A 21571-nucleotide genomic window follows, 5' to 3' on the forward strand; every position below is an offset into this window, starting at 1 on the left:
TTGGGTAAAGTGATGAGTGGAAAAGTTTTGAGGCACATTATAGGACAAACTTACATTGCCTTGAAAAGGCTGTTTATAGAAATACAATGTTAATGATGAGTTTAGTAAAGTTTTTGGGGAAAAAAAAGGAGGCTATAGAGGAAGCTTCTATCATCCTAGAAAACATATATAATAATAATCACAATGCTGCTGGAAATATAAACACATTCTGGTGAAGTTTCAGATGGAAATAAAGAATGGGTGATTGGAAACTGGAGGACAGATGATCCTTGCCACAGGTGGTAGAAAATGCTAATAAGGAATGATCAGCAAGGTTTTCAAGAATTTTCTGTCAGCAGCAACACTGTCCATTCACATTAAAAGGAAAAGAGATGAGAGGAAATAAAGGAAGAATCACACTAAAGGCACAAACTCAGGGATCGGGGCCCTAAGATCTTGATTCCAGAGAGTGGGCCACTACCCAGGGAAGGGATACCCCAATAGGCCCAGAGGACAAAGCACTGAACTGTAGGCAGTAGTTATATTGTTCTTATGTCTTTTATTAAAATTTTTTATTTACTTATTTTTCAAGTACAGTTTTCTGTCTATTTCTCCCATCCCAGCCCAACCCACTCTGTGCTCCCCACCTCCCTCCCATTTCCACCCCCCTTAGTTCTTGTCCTTGTGTCCTTCCTATTTGTTCCTCCAAATCCCTCCCCTTATTTCCCCTTAAATTCCCTCCCCTCTCCCCTCTGGTCACTGTTCCCCTATTCTCTATTTCAGTGTCTCTTGTTTTTATTCTGCTTGCTTGTTTGTTTTGTTGTTTAGCTTCCTGTTAAAGGTGAGATCATATGGTATTTGTCTGTCAACACCTGGCCTATTTCACTCAGCATAATGCTTTCCAGTTCCATCCACGTTGTTGCAAAGGGTAGGAGCTCCTTCTTTCTCTCTGCTGCATAGAATTCCATTGTGTATATGTACCACAATTTTTTGATCCATTCATTTACTGTCGGGTACCTAGGTTGCTTCCACCTCTCGGCTATTGTAAATTGTGCTGCTATGAACATTGTGGTGCATAGGTTCTTTGATATTGATGTTTTAGAATTATTAGGATATAATCCTAGCAGTGGAATTGCTGGGTCAAAAGGCAGGTTGATTTTTATTTTTCTGAGAAAATTTCATACTGTTTCCCATAATGGTTGCACCAGCCTGCAATCCCACCAACAGTGAACTAAGGTCCCCTTTTCCCCACAACCTCTCCAACATTTGTTGTTTGTTGCTTTGTTTATAATAGCCATCCTGACTGGTGTAAAGTGGTATCTCATTGTGGTTTCAATTTGCATCTCTCTGATAGCTAGCGATATTGAGCATCTTTTCATGTGTCTCTGGATATTCTGTATGTCCTCCTTGGAGAAGTGTCTGTTCAAATCCTTTTCCCATTTTTTAATTGGGTTGGTGTTATATCTTTTTTTATCAAGCATCATAGCTCTTCTTTGTCTGTTCTCTGATGACAGTTTAAAAAAAAAACAACACTGCCTCATATGTTTTGTCCATTTTTATAGCTTCTTAGGGCAGGTATAATATTATGTTCTTTATCATGGCCATAGGCAGGCACTCAATATTTTATAGAATGAAACTTACATATGCTTATTATAAAATATTTAAAGCACCCATAATTCTATACAATGAAAAAGTATGTCAAATATTTTTAACAACTATAATTAGCAAAATAAGTACATTAACAGATAAGTGTTTCATTTATTGCTAATACAGAAGCTTTGTTTTTACTTAGCTTTATGACAATTCACATGAAGTATTTTTTTTATAATTTGTGTCTTCTCTGTTATGTTTGTTTTTTATTGTATGTATGTGTACATATGTGACTGTGTTCTTTTGAGTGTGTGTTTTATTTTATGTGAGTATATGTGTATTTGTTGAGGTTTTCTTATATATAATTTATGGCCATATAAATAATATATAATTTATATATAATTTAAAAGTATAACAGTATATATTTAGTTATCTAGTCTTTAAAGGTTTTGAATAATAAATTTTTCTTTTGGGAGGGAAAAGGAAACAGTTTTATCATGAGAAAACTGTTTTAAAAGTATACTTTTTATTTTTACTTGTCTTCTGCTATTTACTTTTCATTTTTTAGTTATTAAGTTTGTACTATTATAGTTTGGGTAACATGTCCAGACTTGTTTATGTTATATTTATAATTTATATTTAAACAGATTTGACACATTAAAAATCATTCCAAATAAAAATTGTTCCATTTCTGAATCTTTAGTTAAATTAGTATGTTAAAATGATAATTTTTGTGACTGGTGAATTAATTTTCTATAGCTGCTACAGCAAGTTTTGTGGCTATATTAAAATTCTCCAGAGAAACAGAACCAATAAGATGTGAATATATATATATATATATATATATATATATATATATATATATATATGTTGATGTCACAGCTTAAATCTAAAGATAGTATGGAGACTATATGCAGAATTCCCTCCTTCTTGGGTATTTCAGTCTGTTTTTTCTTTGCCCTTCAAGTGATTAAATAAATCTCATCCACATGATGGATTATAATCTGCTTTACCAAGAGTTTGCTGATTTACATGTTAATCTTATCTAAAAAGTAGCCTGATAGCAACATCCAGACATGTTAAACTGAAAACCTGAGTACCATGTCTTAGCCAAGTTGACGCATGAAAAATTAACCATGGTAATAGTTTAAAACAATTGAGTTTTATCCTCTCAGAGTTTTAGAGATGAAAACCCAGATTAAGATGAGGGTGGGACTGTGCTCATTCCAGAAGCTCTAGGGAAGAATTCACCCTTTACCTTTCTGACTTCTGCTGGCTGTTCACATGTGGCTTGTGGTACCCTGCCTCTCTGCTCAGTGTGTATCTGTGTATGAGAGATCTCCCCCCTGTATCTTATAGGACCCACCCAGATAATCTTGAACAATCTTCTTAGCCTAACAGCTTTAACTATATCTGCATAGACTTTTTTTCTCAAATAAAGGAACATTTACATTATCCAAGATTTGAAAAACACACAAATCTTTGGGAGCACTTTCAGCCTACCTCATGATGGATTTCATGATCAAATAAAATACATTTTCCAGGAGGAAATAGATGATATGTTACATTAATCTTAATTTGAGTATAAATATCTGTTAATGTTCACATGGCTTTTATAACTACAATGCCCTTTATTTTAAAATTATTACTCATGGCTAATAAGACTATGTAACCTTTTTGGACCATGGAGTTCATGATTCTTCTAATCACTGTCTCACAGCTGGCCCTGCTCTGACAATGCCTGTGACAGTAAAGAACTTGACTCCGATTTTCCTTCTTTTAGGTAATTTGTTTCCTACATATCATCCATAAATATGTGTGTTGTATATTTTGCCTTTGGTTATTTATTTACATTTTAGAAAAAAAATAATGCTCAATATTTTTACTCTTGCTGCATTTATTTTACAGTATATATCTAAAAATGTATTTTATCTATATATATAATAGAATTAGATTAAATGTACATTTGTACCACATAAGTTCTTGTATTCTATAGATATAGGCTTTCACTAAGAAAAGTGAACACAGGACATAGAAGGGCATAGGGCATAATGCTTCATTTATTCTGCCTTTCAATAGTTCTTAAGACTTCTACTGCATGTTAGAAAATTTTTATTTGCTTCATAGATTTTTTCTCAAATACACCGATTGTTTTCATACGTTTTACATTCTTTTTATCATCAATAAAAATTATTTTTATCTTTGTTCTCTTCTCAATTTACTTGATTTTTTTTTTAATCTCAAGCTGGCCTGCTTGATACTCTTTTTATCTCCTACAACATCTATTTTAAATCCCATTGATTCCAACAGAGTTTTATTTACATAAAGGTGCATTATAATATTCAGTTTAATTCCTCAACTCTTTCATTTCACTATTCTCTAATTTTTATTTGTTTTGAACATGTTGCATGAATTTTTAGAGTCTCTATTGTGTTTTACATGCTTAGTATATAGAAATATTTTTAACTGTCTTTGTTCATATGTATGTATCTTTTGTATGTTTTTCAACTTTCTAATGGTATGTTTTTTATTTTGTGTGGGGGTGAGGGTTATAATTTTTGTGTATCTTTTTTGCATTATTTTTACTTATTATTTACCTTTTAATATAGATCATTCCATTTGGATTTATAACTTTTTTAAGTTATTATGAAAAGGGTCCTCTAAGAACATACTAAATAGCAGATGTTACAGCTTAAATATGCCATCTTAGAGCATTTTCCCATAGATTCTATCATCTATTTTACTCAGCCTTTTTCAGATTTTGGCTTTTCTAACTTCAGATAAAAATATGTCCTAGATATTTAGTAAGACATTTATATATCTCCCTCACCTACTGTATTATATCAGCTAGAACTCTTAGTATGCAAACAGAAGTTATCAGTAGTATTATGAGTAATTCAAACTTGTATAAATCTTGAGCAACAGTTTAATTTTAAATAGAATGTTGACAAATAGATCAACTTTGTAATATAGGTACATAGTGAAATGTCTTACTATTTCCCCGTAGTCTACAATTGCTGTCACATATTTGAAATAATTATATGAAATAAAGGTTCAATAGTAAAAGCAATCCAGTAAGTGTGCTTTTAAAAACTGTGGAAATAAGTAGCATAGCTTTAATAATCTATTATTTGTGTTGAGTGAGCAGCCTAAAATTAACCATTTACATGCCTGGAACTAAAATGAAGAGTCACTGAATTTTCTAGCAACTGCATAATCTTTTTTATGACAGTCAGCCAAGATCCAAGAGAAAATATATAATATACTCAAAAGGGAGATCAAAGAGAGTTTAGTAAAGGAACTATTTAAAGTTATGAGCAGGATTAAGAGAAACCATCAAAGTGTGGAGCTAGCTAGCACTGGTAGGCCTTTACCAACCCTGGGCTTGTGGAGTTTGGGGAGGGAGCAGTTATCTGCTTACAAAAAACAAACAAACAAACAAAAAACCTGATGCCATAGCCTTCAGGTAACAGAACATTGTCAAAAATGTGGATTGGAGATATGGAAGTACAAATGGAGAATATGTTGCATGATTCATTCTACTAAACTGTCTAATCTATTTAGTGAGTTAGTATTAGGGAGAAGTGTGAAGGCTCCAAAACCCGAGTCATTATAGTTGAAAGATAAATTGATAAACTTGGTATACATTTTTGGGGTAAGAGTAGATTGGTATAAACTTCTGGTTTCAAACAACATATTAACCCTCTCATTTAGGCAATTTCTGCATTAAACTATTAGAAAATCATATTGTTCTGTTTGATGATTTGGCTTCTGTATGCATATCACATGTGATAGAAAATACTATCTAGGCAAATATCTACTGTATGACCAAGAATCATGTTGTGGCTCAGTTGGTTAGGTGTCATCTTTCAAAGTGAGAGGTCACCTGCAGGTTTGATTCCTGGTCAGAAAACATGACTGACTGTGGATTTGGTCCCAGACTGGGCTGTATATGAGAGGCAACTGATTAATGTTTTTCTCCTTTTCTTTCTTCCTCCCTTTTCCTCTCTCTAAAACTAATAAATAAAATCTTAAAAATAATTAAAATATGACTTAGTGGAAAGAAGAAAAGCCAGCAATCCCAAAGCCCTGGTTTAAAGTTACACCTCTGTGATTAACCAACTTAATCCATGCACACTCATTTCATGTTGTTGAGCCTCAATTTTCTTCATCTGTTAAAAAAAAAAGAATTTACTACCTCTACTAACTACTTAATTAGGATTGTTTCTATATAGAATTATTATGATATTAGCTAAAGTCTTAAACTAAAACTAATACAAATAAGTTCAAATGTCTAATACATGAAAAATAATATGAACATTTCAACTGTAAAATAATATTCTATATGAATTTAATCTAATTTACTGGAGTTATTTAAAGCTCTCCTAGATAAAGAAAAGTTATTTGTCCTATGAATACATTTTTTTAAAAAGAGAACTGTCAAAATTTACATAATATTTTATGTTTTTAATGTGTGTGGCTTTAAAATTGTATTTTTTTCATATTTTAATTTTTTTCGCAGTGGGAGCTCTGTAGAAAAAAAGAGACTTTAAAAGTGTAGTGTGCGCTCCTGATGAAGTTATTTATTTCCATGTAATTATAATTTACTTCAAAAGACTATCCAGTGCTAAGGTTGCTTTTATTTTATATTAGACTTCAGGAAATCTGTTTGTCTGAGGACAACATAAAATGTATAATATGGAAGAACATAATCATTTTCAAAAATACTGTGACTAGATAAATTCCTTCACAAATCAGTTTATTGTAACATTATTTGCAAAGTTAAAATACTAAAAACATTCTGAAAGTCTGTAAATAGAGAAATGGTTGACTAAATCATGTTTTTTACACTGTATAAAATGAAGTGTGATTTATATGTACTGACTTGAAAAATTATCCATGATAAGTTAGTATAAAAGTAAATAAAAGGCATAATAATATATAATGCATCTCAGTTTTTATTAATATTAAATAAAAGAAAGGCAATTAAATTAACAGGTTATATATTTAAATATTTAAAATTAATAAAAATATTTTTATAGCATTGTGTAGCTTTTATATTTGGGAAAATGGGGGAGGGACAATGTTTTTCTTCACATTGTATTATTTGGAATTATTACAAACAACATATGTTATTTATAACTTTAAGCATATCAAAAGTATCATATAAATGTAAACTAATATAATGAAAACTCAAGAAAGCACTTGAATGTCTGTATGTCTGACTCCTGTGTTTGTTGAATAACAGCTAGAAATGATACAATACTGCTTGCAGCATCTATAGATAGTAGCAAATTTTGAATTTATATTGAGAAATTATATGTATTTTTTATGCATGTACACATTTATATTTAAATTAAGAAACCCCACTAATATTTAGACTTCAAATTACAGAGTAAAAAGTGATATCCAAGGGGAGCTGTGAAGAGGTGGGAGAGAGAAATTTTAAAGGGGCTTGAGGTAACTTCTGAAGATATGTACGTATTCATTATCTTGGTTGTGGTAATTGTTTTGAAGGTATACTCTTATGTCAAAATCTGTCAAATTGTAAACTTACTTTATGCTCATGTTATTGTATATTAAGTATACTCATGGGGAAAAAAGAGAACAGCGCTTGTTTTTTTGCCTTTAACACATAAGTAGATTATGTTTGTGATTTCTGAGAAGTTATGTCGGGCAGTGAGAATCATGAGTTACTTTCGTAGGCACAGAAATAAGACCACATGGCAGGTTCTACTTCAGTAAGACTATGCTGTTTCCGAGAAATCAAACCCAGGTAATTGTTTTTCTTTGCTTTGTTTTAACTGAGGGATTCTTGAGTACTTGACCTGTTTGTTCTCTTCCACATCATTACTGGACATTCCTTATATAAGATTTAGAGCAGGACACAATGCAATGACATTCAGATAGATAAAAGACAAAGCTTCAAAATAGAAGAAGCTGCAGAGCAGGGCCACACAGAAAGCTGAACCTGAGGCCAGAGGAACAGCATCTTGGAGCCATAGGAGGCTGCTTATGTGTGACAAGCCAGGCTGTGAGAAAAGGTAAACTAGCTGTGGGAGGCTCCCTGTGGATTGACTAATTTGAATGCCTGAAGGTTATAGAGGGGCTGTCCCTCCTTGTCTGAAACTTGACCCAGGGACAATTATTTCTGGAATGCAGTAGTCCTAGACTATAAGAATCTGATAAGGAAAATGGTTACGGTGTGGACTTAACTGCTGAAAATGAGGAACTGACCATCCTCTAGCTAAGGTCTAAAAACTGACTCAGGAATGTGTTTGCAAGAAAATGATTATTATACCCCTGCTTTTTGCAGCTTGCTCTGTGACTTACTTTTTTGGGATGCTTGTGATTTCTACTTCCTAATTTCAATTTTAAGCAGATTTCATCCTTCAGAGAAAGTTCCTTGATGCCTGTCCTTTTCCAAAATGCACTCATCCACTGCACATTCTTTCCTGTTACAACCTACAAATGGATATATAGAGACTAGTTATAAAATGCTTCATAAATTACATATAGAGAAAATCCAAGCACAAAAATTGATTCTAATTAACTTAGAAATCTTACTTTATAAATATGCAACTTAAAAAACTAAAATAAAATGTATCATTTAAAGGATGTGGTTTCCCTTTCATTGTAGCACCAACAATTCTGATTTATAATGTAATATCTGTATAAATCAATCAATGAGAATCTTAACACAAGTACTAAGCATTGCATTTTTGTGTAGTTCACATGTATATGCATGCATACTATCTATTTCTGTTCCTGGTGGAAATCGGGCTCTTGTGTTACCTAAAGGAAAATAATTGTCTGAGACCCACACAGGAGGATGTGGCTCTTTGGTACGGTTTACTGATGAAGTGCACTTAAGGGGGTTCCCTTTCTTACTTCCCAATACCTCATCTCCATCTATTTCACCATGAAAAAAGTCCAATCTTGTCTTCAGTAAGGCTAGGATGAAGGCCACTCTCTAGTTTCTGTTTCATATTAAAGTACCATCCTGTAGAGTCCACAGGTGGCTGCTAAGCAATCTTAGTCCACATCCAGGTAGATTAGCTTGTTTCCAGCTGCTCTAATTGTGGAGTCCACATGGCTGCCAAAGAGGTTAGTCCTTTCTGAACCCACAGCATCTGCTGCTAGCCCAGTACTGGAGCCCCACATGGTTGCATGCCCCCAGGCAAGAGAGAGCATTAACAAATGCGTGAGTGCATTACCTAATGGGCAAGAAAGATTGAGTGTTTTGTTGTTGTTGTTGTTCCCTTTGGATTATATTAGCTTGGGTTTGTGATTGACCAGGCGCCTATTCAAAAGAACCAATCAACTTTCTATGCTTCCTCTAGGCTTTTGATGGGTCTACCTCCCAACCAATCCCTTCTTCACCCAGGCTAGACTGACAGGCCTCTTTGATTAAGCACTTCCCCCTACACCGTTTGGACTAATACTATTTGTGTGCCTGTCTTCCCCTGCTCCCACCTGGCAATCTGGTACCAGAGAGAGTAAGGGAGGAGTGTTAATCCTTTTGGAAGAGCACAATGTTGTGGGCCCCTGGAGAGTAAAGCTGCAACTTCCTGGCTAGTAAGCAGGCTTATGTTCCCACATTTTATTAAGCTTAACGTCTAGTTCCCTTTGCTGTCTTTTCTTTATGAATATCTAGCTAAACACCCACCAGAACACTTCCATGTTAATGAGGCTCAGACCACTGCAACCACAATTAGCATACCTGGCCCTTTTCTTTCTTCAGTCAGACCTAAATTTCAGAGGTTTGTGTTTCATCTTCTGTCAAATCTTAAAAACATTCTCCTTAGATTCTAACGCTGGTAGCTAGCTCTTCCATTAGTAATTTGTCTCATTTTTACTAGAACTTCAGGATTCACAACAGATCCCATAATAGTAGGTTGTATACATCAGGTCTCCACTATGTGTAGCTGCTGCTGGAGGTAATTTATCTACATATCTCTAATGTTACATTGACTCATAAAAGAAGGGTTATTGTACCCCTCTTAAAGATAAAGATACTGATGAAGATGATATGCCCTAAATCACAAAAGGGTGAGGGCATAATTTTAAACCAGAATATTTTTCTACTAAGCCAAACTGATTATTTTAATCCTTTATTTTTCACTTAAGGAGACATGATCCACAATCTAAAATTTCAACCAGTAGTTTTACAATCCTGTATATTCATTAGTTAGACATAGAGTTGGAGAAAATTAATAATCTTTTGCAAGTAAAATAAATATGTAAAATAAGTTATAATAAAACACAGTAATTTTGAGTCTGTCAACTTTGAAAGGACTTTGACAAAATCTACAATTAATGTTTATGGAATGTGCTCCATTTAAGTATAAATTTAACATATATTATCTCCTTTTTTATTTTACTCTGGACTATAACTTAATTATTTTAGTAAAAACCAAAATTTATTAGAACTAAATTTATCACAGTGTATTTATTTTCAAAACCACTGCACACTAGCTGATGATCAAGCTCTCAGCGCTATCACTCAGTAAATTTCTGGAAAGGTGTATCAGCAGCCCAGGTTATACTAAGCCATCCTAAGGGTGTCATTCAAATATAAATAGCACATCTATTCCAGCTTCATCCCCCTTTCTTCACTATATACCCACACCTCGTACACCTACAATACAATTGATTTATTATAATTAGGCTTATAAAGAAATAATTCATTTGACAGGAAAACATCTAAAACAAGAAATATTTTTTAAAAAAATCAGATTTGGGTCACCCACAATTCCTTTGCTCAGTGCCCAAAGATTCTCTAAAAGGTAAACAATGAATATTGGTTAGCTTAGGTTCAAATAAGACATTTGATACCTAGAGAAAAATAAGCAAAAGTGTGAATAAAGTAGTAGTCACATTTCTGAAGAATGAAACTGGTAGATTGCAAGTGACAGGTTCAATTACTGGTCCATGGACCAGTGACACGTCTGCCTTAAACTCTGAGAAATGGGTAGTGGAAAAGGATGAATAACTCTTAAGATTTAGAGAAAATATGTAACCACTCAGGCAGAAAATTAGCAATTACATTCTGTGCCATCAGTAATAACTACTTCAACAAAGATCTTAGGTTAACGTCAGACTGGGTGACCGTATATCAACCATTACACCTGCGTTCAATCAGCAACCACATCCCTCAATGCGATACTGAGCTGTTTAGTTCAAATGTGTCTTGTTCAGTGATAAGCAAGATGGCTGACAGCTGGTACAGAAGTATTCAAAAGCAATTTACTACACAGTTTTGATGCTGACTGTTGACAAGAGAAAAAAATCTGTAAAATTTAGACAGTTGTGATTTGTCTTCTCTGGCTTTCTTTTAATTTTTTCCTCTCTGTAATAAATAAAACTATAACCTTTATTGAAGATAAAGCTCTCGATTATACCAGTAGGAATGTTTTATAGTGAAAGTAATCAGATTTACATTTAATATAATATCTCTAATAAAAAGTATAAATTTATAATATTGTGTTTCAAGTAAAGGAATAAAAAAACATGACAGATTTAAAATAGAAACAGGTGAACCTATAATTAATATACTGCCTTCTCTAAGTTCTTAATTTAAATGTAGACTTAACCATTAAGTTTTGTTTTAATGTCTCTACTTATTGAAAAATAACGTAAGGATGATAATTTTCCACCAACAGATAAATATAATTGATTCAAGAGCCCAATTATCTTATACTTTTATCCCAAGAATAAGATAAATAAAAGTAATACAAAAAGTCAAGAACAAAACATAAAGAGGATTAAAAATGACTAACACCCAACTAATGACTAATCAGAAGGTTATCACACAAAAATATCTATAATAATATTGCTTAGATGAGTTAATAAATAAGCATAATTTATCTAAAAATGTATTTGAAAATAGCCTTAATAAGATATAACAAGACAGGGATCAGATTTTATTCATGAGTATTTGGGTATAAGACATATATTATACATTATTATACTGCTATTCACAATAATTATAAATTTTTAAAAGCTTATAGGTGGAACAAACAAATACAATGTCCTCAAATTAAATAACTAGATAAATTTTAATTTGAGCTTTTATTAGAATTTCAAATTCATGTTATTGAAGTCTCAGATTGAAGGGAAATTTTTTTAACAAGAGTTTAACTACTCTCATATAACATATACTTATTTTATTATAATTAATTATGTATGGTACCAAATCTGACTATATGTGTTCATGTATAATATTTATATTTTGTATCATATTATATATAATATTAAATTAACATATATATACAATGCGTGCATTACATAAGATGCTATATATGTCATGATAGTATATATATGTATCTATTAAATAATCAAAATATAGTTATCTGAGTGCCTTTTAAGTTTATGTAAGAAGGTAACAGATTATCATGAAAGAATTGAGATAATTCTTCTTAAAGGACTTTTAAGAATTGTCCTTAAATCCAGAGAACCTCCTGATTACTTGTGCATGACTCTCCTGTATAACCTCAGACAAATACACACACACACACAAAATGATGAAGATAATTGCAAATCAATGAACTATATAAAATGCCATGCATAGAACATTATTGTATTCAATTCACTTAAGAGTACAAATGCATAAGAATTAGAAGGTATGTTTACCTACTAAATAGGCATATTTCCAAGATATTATGCTTAGATCAAATGTTAGATCATCACAGACATTTTATATAATCTAAATATATGTTCTATTGAAATAATAAATGGGAAATTTTTTAAGGTGAAGACTTTTTGTCTTCTGTGTTATTCTGATAAATGCAAAATGCATGTTTATATTTGTGTTCTTAAAGCAAGCACACACAAATGGCACACAAATATGGACCCTGACTCTTATTGGAGTGTCTCAGCATCCTTGAACATGAATGGAACTCTACAGACACACTAACATTGTTTTTTCCTCAGATGCGTATATGACACTAAATGGTTTAACATGAGCAGGTTTTTCTTGAGTTTAGCAACCTACCCCAAAAACTGTTTGTCGACTGAAATTCAACCTCTTTGAAACATTTTACCTTGTGCTGTTAATTCTCAGCACTATCTTGTCTCCCCTTTATTTTTTCTTCCCACTTCTGGTTGCCAAAATACTTCTGTCTCATTTCCATCCTAACAATGCTTAATTTCAGTTAACTAATATTGGAAGTGTTTGAAGGACTATTTCTCATTAAGATGTAAATGATTGATTGATTCTTATAGTGTCTTTTTCTGGCACATTTACATTTTAATAGGAGATAATTCTCTCATTCATGGAGAATGAGTTCCATAGTAGTGTCATTTTAAACTAGAATAATAAGAAAGTGTGAGGGGAACTTGGATTTGGGAAATCTTTCTTGTTCATTTTGATCTGCCATGCCCAGTTGCTCATTACTTTTTGAGAGTACCCTACAACTTGGGTTCTAGTGTCTACAAAGTGTCTAGTCTCTCTAAAGCTGAAGTGTTTCTTTTTTCTGGAAGTAATTTAAACATGGCTGCAATCACATAAACTCCTGCATATCACTAAGATAACCTTGATTACACAGCAGTCATAATATGGAAAACCTCTCAGGCAGATGGAATCAAAAGCCAAAACAAAGCAAGTGAAAAATAACAACAAACACAATTACAAAGAGGTAGAGAAAATGCAGTGAGACAACTTAATCAGACACCCTTAGCAGCAATATTTACGCCTTCCAGCACCATAGTAAATTCGGTTTTATGCACACACATACCATTCCTTCAGCTGCAAGGAGAGATGAGAATTCTAAGTACCCTCTTGCTATACAACCCTAGTAAATAAAATGTACAGTTCTCCTATAACTATTCTAGAGAGAAATGGAGATCTCACTGTAAGCATTCTTACTCGGCCTTAAAGAATTTTTATGAATTGTAGATAATACATAATTCCAGAAAAGGGAAATACACAGGAAACTTACTAAAAACAAATATTTAAATTATATTATCTATTTTTCAGTATATTTTTATTATTTTATTTACTGTAAAACCACAGGAGTAATTTTTTAAAAAAATTAAATATTGTAAGTTAACTGAGTCTATATATATTATCAGTTTTTAGTGAGATAGAAAATTCGACTCAGTCATTTATAATATTCTACATCTTCAAAAATATTCTACATTTAAAATTTATGCATCAAGGAACATGTATAAAGGACACATGGACAAAGCCAAGGGGGGTAGTTCTGAGGGTGGAGGTGGGTCAGTGGGATATAGGGGTGTGGGGAGTGAAAGTGGGGAGTATCAAGTACAGTGATAACTGTACTTGAACAACAATAAAAAAATCTGATATCTAAGGGGACAGTCCAAAAATCAATGCACTTTCACCAAGTTTAAGGAAGCTTTGGGGAAAAAAAATTACTAAATAAAATTGTTCTTCATGCAGCTCATGGGTCATTGAAAAGCCAACTTGCTTCCATATAAATTAAATTAACCCACAAGCATGCTGTAAGTATACATAGATATTCTCCCTTTAGAATATAGCCTCAAATATATCCAAATATTCAATTTTCTGGCACCATTTAGAAAAAAAATACTGATATTAAAGACAACAGACATTTGCATGTTTCATGATCTTCCTATAAATGTATCTTATTAAAATTTAGTGTTGTAAACATAATTTAAAATTCCATGGTTAGCTAGAATTTAGAATTATGAACAGCAATTTTTAATTCTTTCCAGTTTGTTTTAGTGATTTGGAATTATTTACCTATGAATAAAGAATGTCAGTGTCTGTAAAATGACAGTTCAATTTTACATAGGTTTCCTATCAAAACCTAAAAGTGAATTTGCCTCTCTGAGAGGGTATATATATATATATATATATTTCTGGCTTATTGTTTTAAAATATAATGTCACATATGATATTTAAACACAAAAATATTTTTAAATTTAAAAATTTGTTCCCAAATAACAATGATATCACTTTACTAGGTAAATAAACAAGTAGTAAATAAACAAATACATAGAGCAATTTTTTATTTCAGTTGCAATAATTTATAAGCTCACTTAAATTATGACTTTTAATTAAAGTCTTTCTTTTCAGAACAAATCGACTTCCTTGTAAGTTCTGGGGAATAATGTATTTAAATCCTTAGGAAAAAGAGAAACACTAAAATACTACCAGTTACTTCTTTGTGCCTTTCTCTATATCTTACAATATTAACAAAAGATATTGTCTGTGAAATAAGTGAGGAAGAAAGAAAGTTAAACAAAAATTCTCCCTTTGTTTGATTACGTAAGAGAATATCAGAGGAAAATTTGTTTTCTTCTTTCCTTAACACAATACATTTTCAATAGTATATTCATTTCAAGTTGCATTTGAATTAAAATGCCATTAATAAGAACGTAGTTGACCTAACTTAAACTGCTACACAGAAGTCAATCTAAGTATTTTCACCTCAATTCAGTTTAACAATTGGCAAAAAGATGTATCTTTTCCAAGTGTTCCATTCAGTGTTGTTTTTCAGAAAATAAAAGAATATGCACAAAGCTTTGTGTAAATATAAGAAACAGGTTGTACTTAATATTCCTTAAAGTTTTCACAATCTACTCAAGATCATGTTTCTGGGTCAACTTTTGTAATATAATCTTTTTTCTTTAAAAATTAAGACTTAAAAGCAATCTTCTAAACTTATTTACAACAATTGTGTGTTAAACCATTATTATTCAAAACTTTGAAAACTGAATATCAATTCAGTTTCAATTGAATATCAATTAAAGAATATAAAATCATTGACCATACTTTTTTAAAATTCTCATCCAAGGATAGGTTTACTGATTTTTAGAAAGAGAAGAAGGAAGTGAGAGGAAAAGAGAAACATCGGTGTGAGAAAGAGTATTGATCGGCCTCCTCCAAATAAGAAAAAAGCCCTGACCAAAGCCCAGGAATGTGCCCTGACTCAGAAGCAAACCTGCAGGCAAGTTTTCTGGTCTATGGAATGATGCTCCAGCCATCTGAGAGTTCCTTGGGCAGGGCCAGAATAGACTCTTTTATGATGTTTGTTTAATGAGTTTTGCTCTAAATAATGACCCTTTAAAATATTTTCAGATATGGATCACCTTAGAATGACTGATTTCTAGAGCAAAAACAGAAATGCAAGAGAACTATAGGAGCTAATATTTGAAGACCCACAACAACAATTTTAAAACTTAACCAGCTTTTATTCAGTTAATCAGCCAATGTTATTTTATTGGCTCTAAGTGTATGAACTCGTTTTATTTTCCTTTTCCCTTATGCTTTGAAAATTCTCCAATTAAATTGAGACAATTATGTCTCTCTCACTGCTTTTTTTTTTTCCTTTGGTGTTGAAACTGCAAGTCAATCAGACATTTTCTAAAGAAAAAAACTTTATGTAGCATAAGGTAGTAGTAGGTCTTGGGCTCTGTACTCAGACAGTCTAGGCTCAGAATTCTGGTTTCTTTTGGCAATATTCATCTCAATATCCTTAGTGTAGTTACTTAAAGTTTCAGAACCTCAGTTTTTGTGATCTGCACAATGGTCATAATAATAGCACCTACCTACTACTACACATATGATTCCAGTTAAGGTTAAAAGACCAAATTCATGTCCATTGCTTATAAGATGGACTGGCATGTATAAACACTCAATGATTTTTTTATTTTCATTGCTATAAATAATAATGTTAGCTTTATTATATCAGAGAAGTTGTCATAATTCCTTTTTATCTAATTTCCACTAATTTATTAAATTATATTTATATAACTTATTTTTACTTGAATCATTATCTCCACTGCTGACAGATCTAGTAGGCAACTAACAGACAGAGGTTTTCTTAAAGAAGACTTGCAGTCCCTTTGATCAAATATTACCTAACCACAAAGGCCTTGCCTTTCTTTTCTTCTTTATTCTGAATGGCTTTATTTTCTTCCTATCATTTATCACCATCTACCATATTCCATGTTTTCTTTCTCTTCTTATCAGGATGCTTACTACATGAAAGCAAAGATTTCTTTCTCTTGTTTATTGGTGCCTAGAAGGCATAGTACATAGTAAGTAAGTCCACATAAGGTACTCATTAAATATTTTTGAATGAATGAATTTATATTTAGAGGTAAATGCCTGGAAAAAAAGTAGAAATCTATAATCATGAAATTTTTCTGTACCTAAGTATTTGTAGCATTCTATATGAAAAGGCTATACTGGACAGCCTTTGGTAGTTTTGTTTACTTATTACTTATCACCCAATCCCCAAGACCTACTAATAAAAGAGACAGTCTTAAAAATGGTAAAGCTATTTTATTTGCTTAAATCTCACTAACATGTCCTATTATTGTACATAAAATCTACTAGTGTCTACTACTTGTCCTTTAATATGATTGATCAGAAATGGTGCTTATATTCAATTTCATTCTGTCTCCTGTCACCCTATCTTAGCTTGAGTTTCTTAGAAAGCAAATCCTGGGAACAAGTTTTGTGATAGCAGATTATTAGGGAGTGCTTTTCTAAGGAAGCAGAGAGGAAGAGTAGCAGGGAGAAGAAATAAGTATAGAACCAAGCTGGCTAGAGCAGTGTGGAAGGCTGACTGTTTAGGTCTCGATGGAGACTTATGGAGAGCTTATAAAACTATTATGAAGTATCTGAAAATCATAGAGAATCTGACAAGAGGTAAAACAATTTATGTATAGTAGTTTAGCTATAGTTTTATTTCCAGTAGCTAAAGTTCATCTCAAGAATTTCATATCCTTCTACTTTCTTGGTGATATATCTTTGGGGTGTGAAGAGATCTTGCAGTTACTGGGAATTCACTGGTGACCTTGCCACAGAACTGAAGCAAGGTACTGTTAGTTTAGGCTCATACATGATGTAAAGTCTAGAAACTGTAACACAGCTTACCCTTGTGTTTGTAGCAGGGCCAGGAGCAGATAGTAGTGTCCTGCCTAGATGCCCGCAATGGGGATATGTGCAAGTTGTTGCTAGTGTGGCCACAGCTGGAGAGCCAGGCCCAAACCCTGGAATACACTGAGTCCCCACATGTGCTTACCCTTCAATGCACACATGCTGGAAAACTGTTCTGGGCCTGTGGTGCCTGCCTTCCTGTATGCACGGTGTCAATCCCCCAAACTCTGAAGGTACATTCAAACACACGTAGCTTTTAAATGTACCTGGCTGTTACATCAAACAAAATACAAAATAAAATGTGACTAACTTCTGTGTTAGAAATCTCATTTGAACCAAACATTTCTGTAGTGTAAAGTTAAAACTTGCATAAAAATGTAATTCATACTAATTAAAAATTACCCAGCTAATAATAACAATGCTTACTATAATATTTTTGTAAGAAATTAACACAGGAACTCTTCAGTCATGCATCAACTAGGAGACAGTGTTGTATGTGATTCTGCTTCTCAATCTCAGATATGGGTAACAACACCCTCCCACCTCTGATAACCAGTAATAAAACATTAGGCTCACTGTAGGCATAGAAAAAAATTAATGCTTTTTCTGGAGCTCAGTTTTAGTCAAAGATTTAAGAAAATGTCTTGAATTGTGATTTTATGACTCACTCCATCTGACTTGATACATTTTTTTGTGTGTGTGATATATTATTTTAAAATATCTTCTCTTGGTGTAAGAAGGAAATCCTATATTAGTATGACATTCTCATTATAGAGAATGGACTGCTTGCTGGGGAGAAAGTTAATTATACTAATTTTACTGATTTGCATAGCTTTTGAAAACACCATTTAGATCTAGAAAATGAATAGATAATATTACCAATCCATCTAAGACTTATATGGTATATTTATGTTTAATTTAAATATAAATTTCTGAGTTGTGGATATGTAACTAAGCCTAAAGATAGATTTTTTAGATTAATGAGTAATAAATACCCCTCTGAATATAACTAAACAAAGTTTTATATTTTATGCATCTTAAAAGACACAAGTCTTTGTTGAGAGAGAAATACAAGAAAAATAAGACTTTACATTGTGAAGATCTTGAAAATGGATGATAATTTGATGAATTCTCATGTTAGCAAAGTTCTAGGAATAGTTGGAACCATTTTGGTTCCAAGAGAGGCAAATAATCTGAACAAAATTCACTATCAATTAAAATACATTATTTGTATCACTTTTCATATTATCTAAATCTGCTATATTTTCATTAATATTCCACATCTGCATATGTTATAATGAAGTAATGGAAATGAACCAAAATCTACTACCAATGTTTCTGTTTGCTTCACTATGTACTTTTTCATGAATGCCATTGTTATGCTTTTCAAACAAAAAACTGTGATTCATAGCCCCAGATGGTGTGGCTCAGTGGATTGAGTGCTGGCCTGTGAGCCAAAGGATCACTGGTTGGATTCCAGGTCAGGACACAGGCCTAGGTTACCGGCCAGTTCTCCAGTGGGAGCACACACACAAGAGGCAAACCATACCTTGATGTTCTTCTCCCTCTCTTTCTCCTTCCCCTTCCCTCTCTCTAAAATAAATAAATAAATAATCTTTGAAAAGATAATGTGATTCACAATGGGCGCATACAGAAACATGTTTTAATTTTTTGTCTTATTTTTCTAAATAAATGTTTTTTTTGAATTCCAGCCATGATGAACTAAAACTTATCTAATCCCCCTAAAATAAATAGTGAAAGTGTACAGGATAGATCAAATCACTTATTTATGGGTTTGGATATCAAGCATTGCAATAATATAATCACTGAGTAAAGGGAAACTTATGAAGTAAGCCCCATAACTAACTGCCCAATTCTCTGCCTGGGGCAATTTCCTATACACAAACAAGCCTACTAGAACACAAGTAGAGCACAGTGGTCACCAAAGGGAGTTGTGAAAAGTGTGTGTGTGTGAGTGCTTGTGTGTCACAGTAGAGGAGTGACAGCTGGATGGAGATCCTCAGCAGTCCTTCAGTGAAGACTAGGCTACAAATTCCTAGGGCACAGTTTAAGCCTGAGGCTTATCAGAGAGCAGCATTTATGGGTTTACGAACAAAATTAAAATACCACAACTGAAGTCACGTTGGAGACACTAGAATACTAGCTCAATTATGGTGCAATGTCTTCATCAATACCTTGTAAACACCTAGGTGGAGACACAAATAAGGCCAGGCTTTGGGATCAACACTGAAGGCCCCTCCAAAGCCTGACAGCTGAGTTTGCAGTTTGAGTCCCAGCAAGTTACAGGGACTTAGAGAACTTCTTGAATCTGTAAGCTGTAGTCTACAAAAGCATAAGCTGAAGCCTAAATAAATTTAAATCTGATCAACTTACAAGAAAGTGCATACTTGAACAAAATTAACTATTTAGAGGTACATAACAAAATGAAGATCCTCTCCAATATGTTACTAATGACATCCTATTATAAGACTCAGAGATAAACAGGTAATGTTGACACACTGGCCAAAGAATCATTCAAAAGAAGCTGAACATAAGGTGATCCAAACTTTAAGTTTAGCAGTCAAAAACTGAAAGCAGACATTATAAATATGTTTTAAGGATTTTAAAAAATATGTATAAAAATTAAAGGACATTGTGATTTTTAAGGAATAATCAGAAAATTTTAGCAGCAAAATGGAAATTATGAGAATAAACCAGAATTTATAAAAAATTAGATGTCTGAAATTTAAAATATCATCAGATAACTTTAAAAGCTGGCAATATCAGAAAAAGTCTGTAATACTTACAATAGACCATTTAAAAAATCACAATTTGAAACAGCAATTAAAAAAAAGAAAAAGAAAACAGTCCCGGGATTAAAAAAATACATTATACAAACTAAGAAGAAAAAGTATACTTTTCCTCAAATATTAGTTTTAAAAGATTACCAATATAAATACCAAAAGTCAAAGAAATCCGAGGAGGATAAAGAGAAAGGAAGTCACACTTGGGTATATTAGAGTTTAACTGTGGAAAATACAGAAAAATATGAATGCAGTCAGAGATAAAACATGCTTCCTAGAAAGAGGGGCAGTAAAACAAATTATGACTGAGTTTTTATTAGGAACAATACAGAACAAAATAAGGTGGAATGAACATTTTATGTTCACATATTAACTAAAAATTCTATATACAATGAATATTTTCTGCATAAATAAAAGTGAAATAAAGACATTTTAAGATTAAGAAACATCAAGAGTTTGCCTTAGTTAACTTTCTCCACAGGAAATATCAAAAGATTTATTTCTGGCTAAGGGGAAATAACACCAGATGAAAATGCTAATTTGTAGGAAAAAAAGGAAAAGTATAAAAATGTTGTCCGTATGTATGCATGAGTCTGTAATCTATAGCAATGATTCAAAACATGTTAAGATATAAACAAATGGAATTTTTATGTTTCATGGTTGTTGTACTGGGACTAGGAAGAGGGACTTCCGATGGTGGAATTTTAAAGTCTGAACCATGAGGTGAAAGTATAATTTGTTGGTATGAATGAGAAGTGTTAAGTGTGAGAAGAGAAGGAGGAGTGTCATCTGTGTTTCATGAAGTGTGATATGTGAGCGGTAGCATATTTAAGCAAAACAGACTTACAAAAGAAACCGGTACAAAATAAAATTAAATGGAAACTGTAGTTGAAAAAATACATTTATAAAAATAGTTAGATACATTAAGGATAGGTATGAGCCCCTGAGAAATAAACCAGTGTACAGTAAACAGTAAACTGGTATGCTTTGATGGCCGACCACTAAGTTTGGAAGTTCAACAGAAGGCAATGTGGTCATACCCACCAATAAATAAATGCTTGTATGTTCTTTGATATTTTGATCTATTTTATTAAAAAATATATTCACACATGCTCAAAACAAATTATGCTCAAATTTACTCAAGTATTACTTGAATGGGTAAATGTTGGGAAATGACCTGAAAGAAATGATGTAATATATTGCTATTCTATACAATTTTGTTCAGGAATTAAACAGAATAAGGACATGAGTTAAGTATTGACATAAAACAAATCAAAGATAAATTATTAAGTGAAAAAGCAAGTCTCAGAACAGTGTT

This window comes from Artibeus jamaicensis, unplaced genomic scaffold (genome assembly GCF_021234435.1).
Source record: "Artibeus jamaicensis isolate MK-2021 breed Jamaican fruit bat unplaced genomic scaffold, CSHL_Jam_final contig_402, whole genome shotgun sequence".
In the NCBI taxonomy this organism is placed as follows: domain Eukaryota; kingdom Metazoa; phylum Chordata; class Mammalia; order Chiroptera; family Phyllostomidae; genus Artibeus; species Artibeus jamaicensis.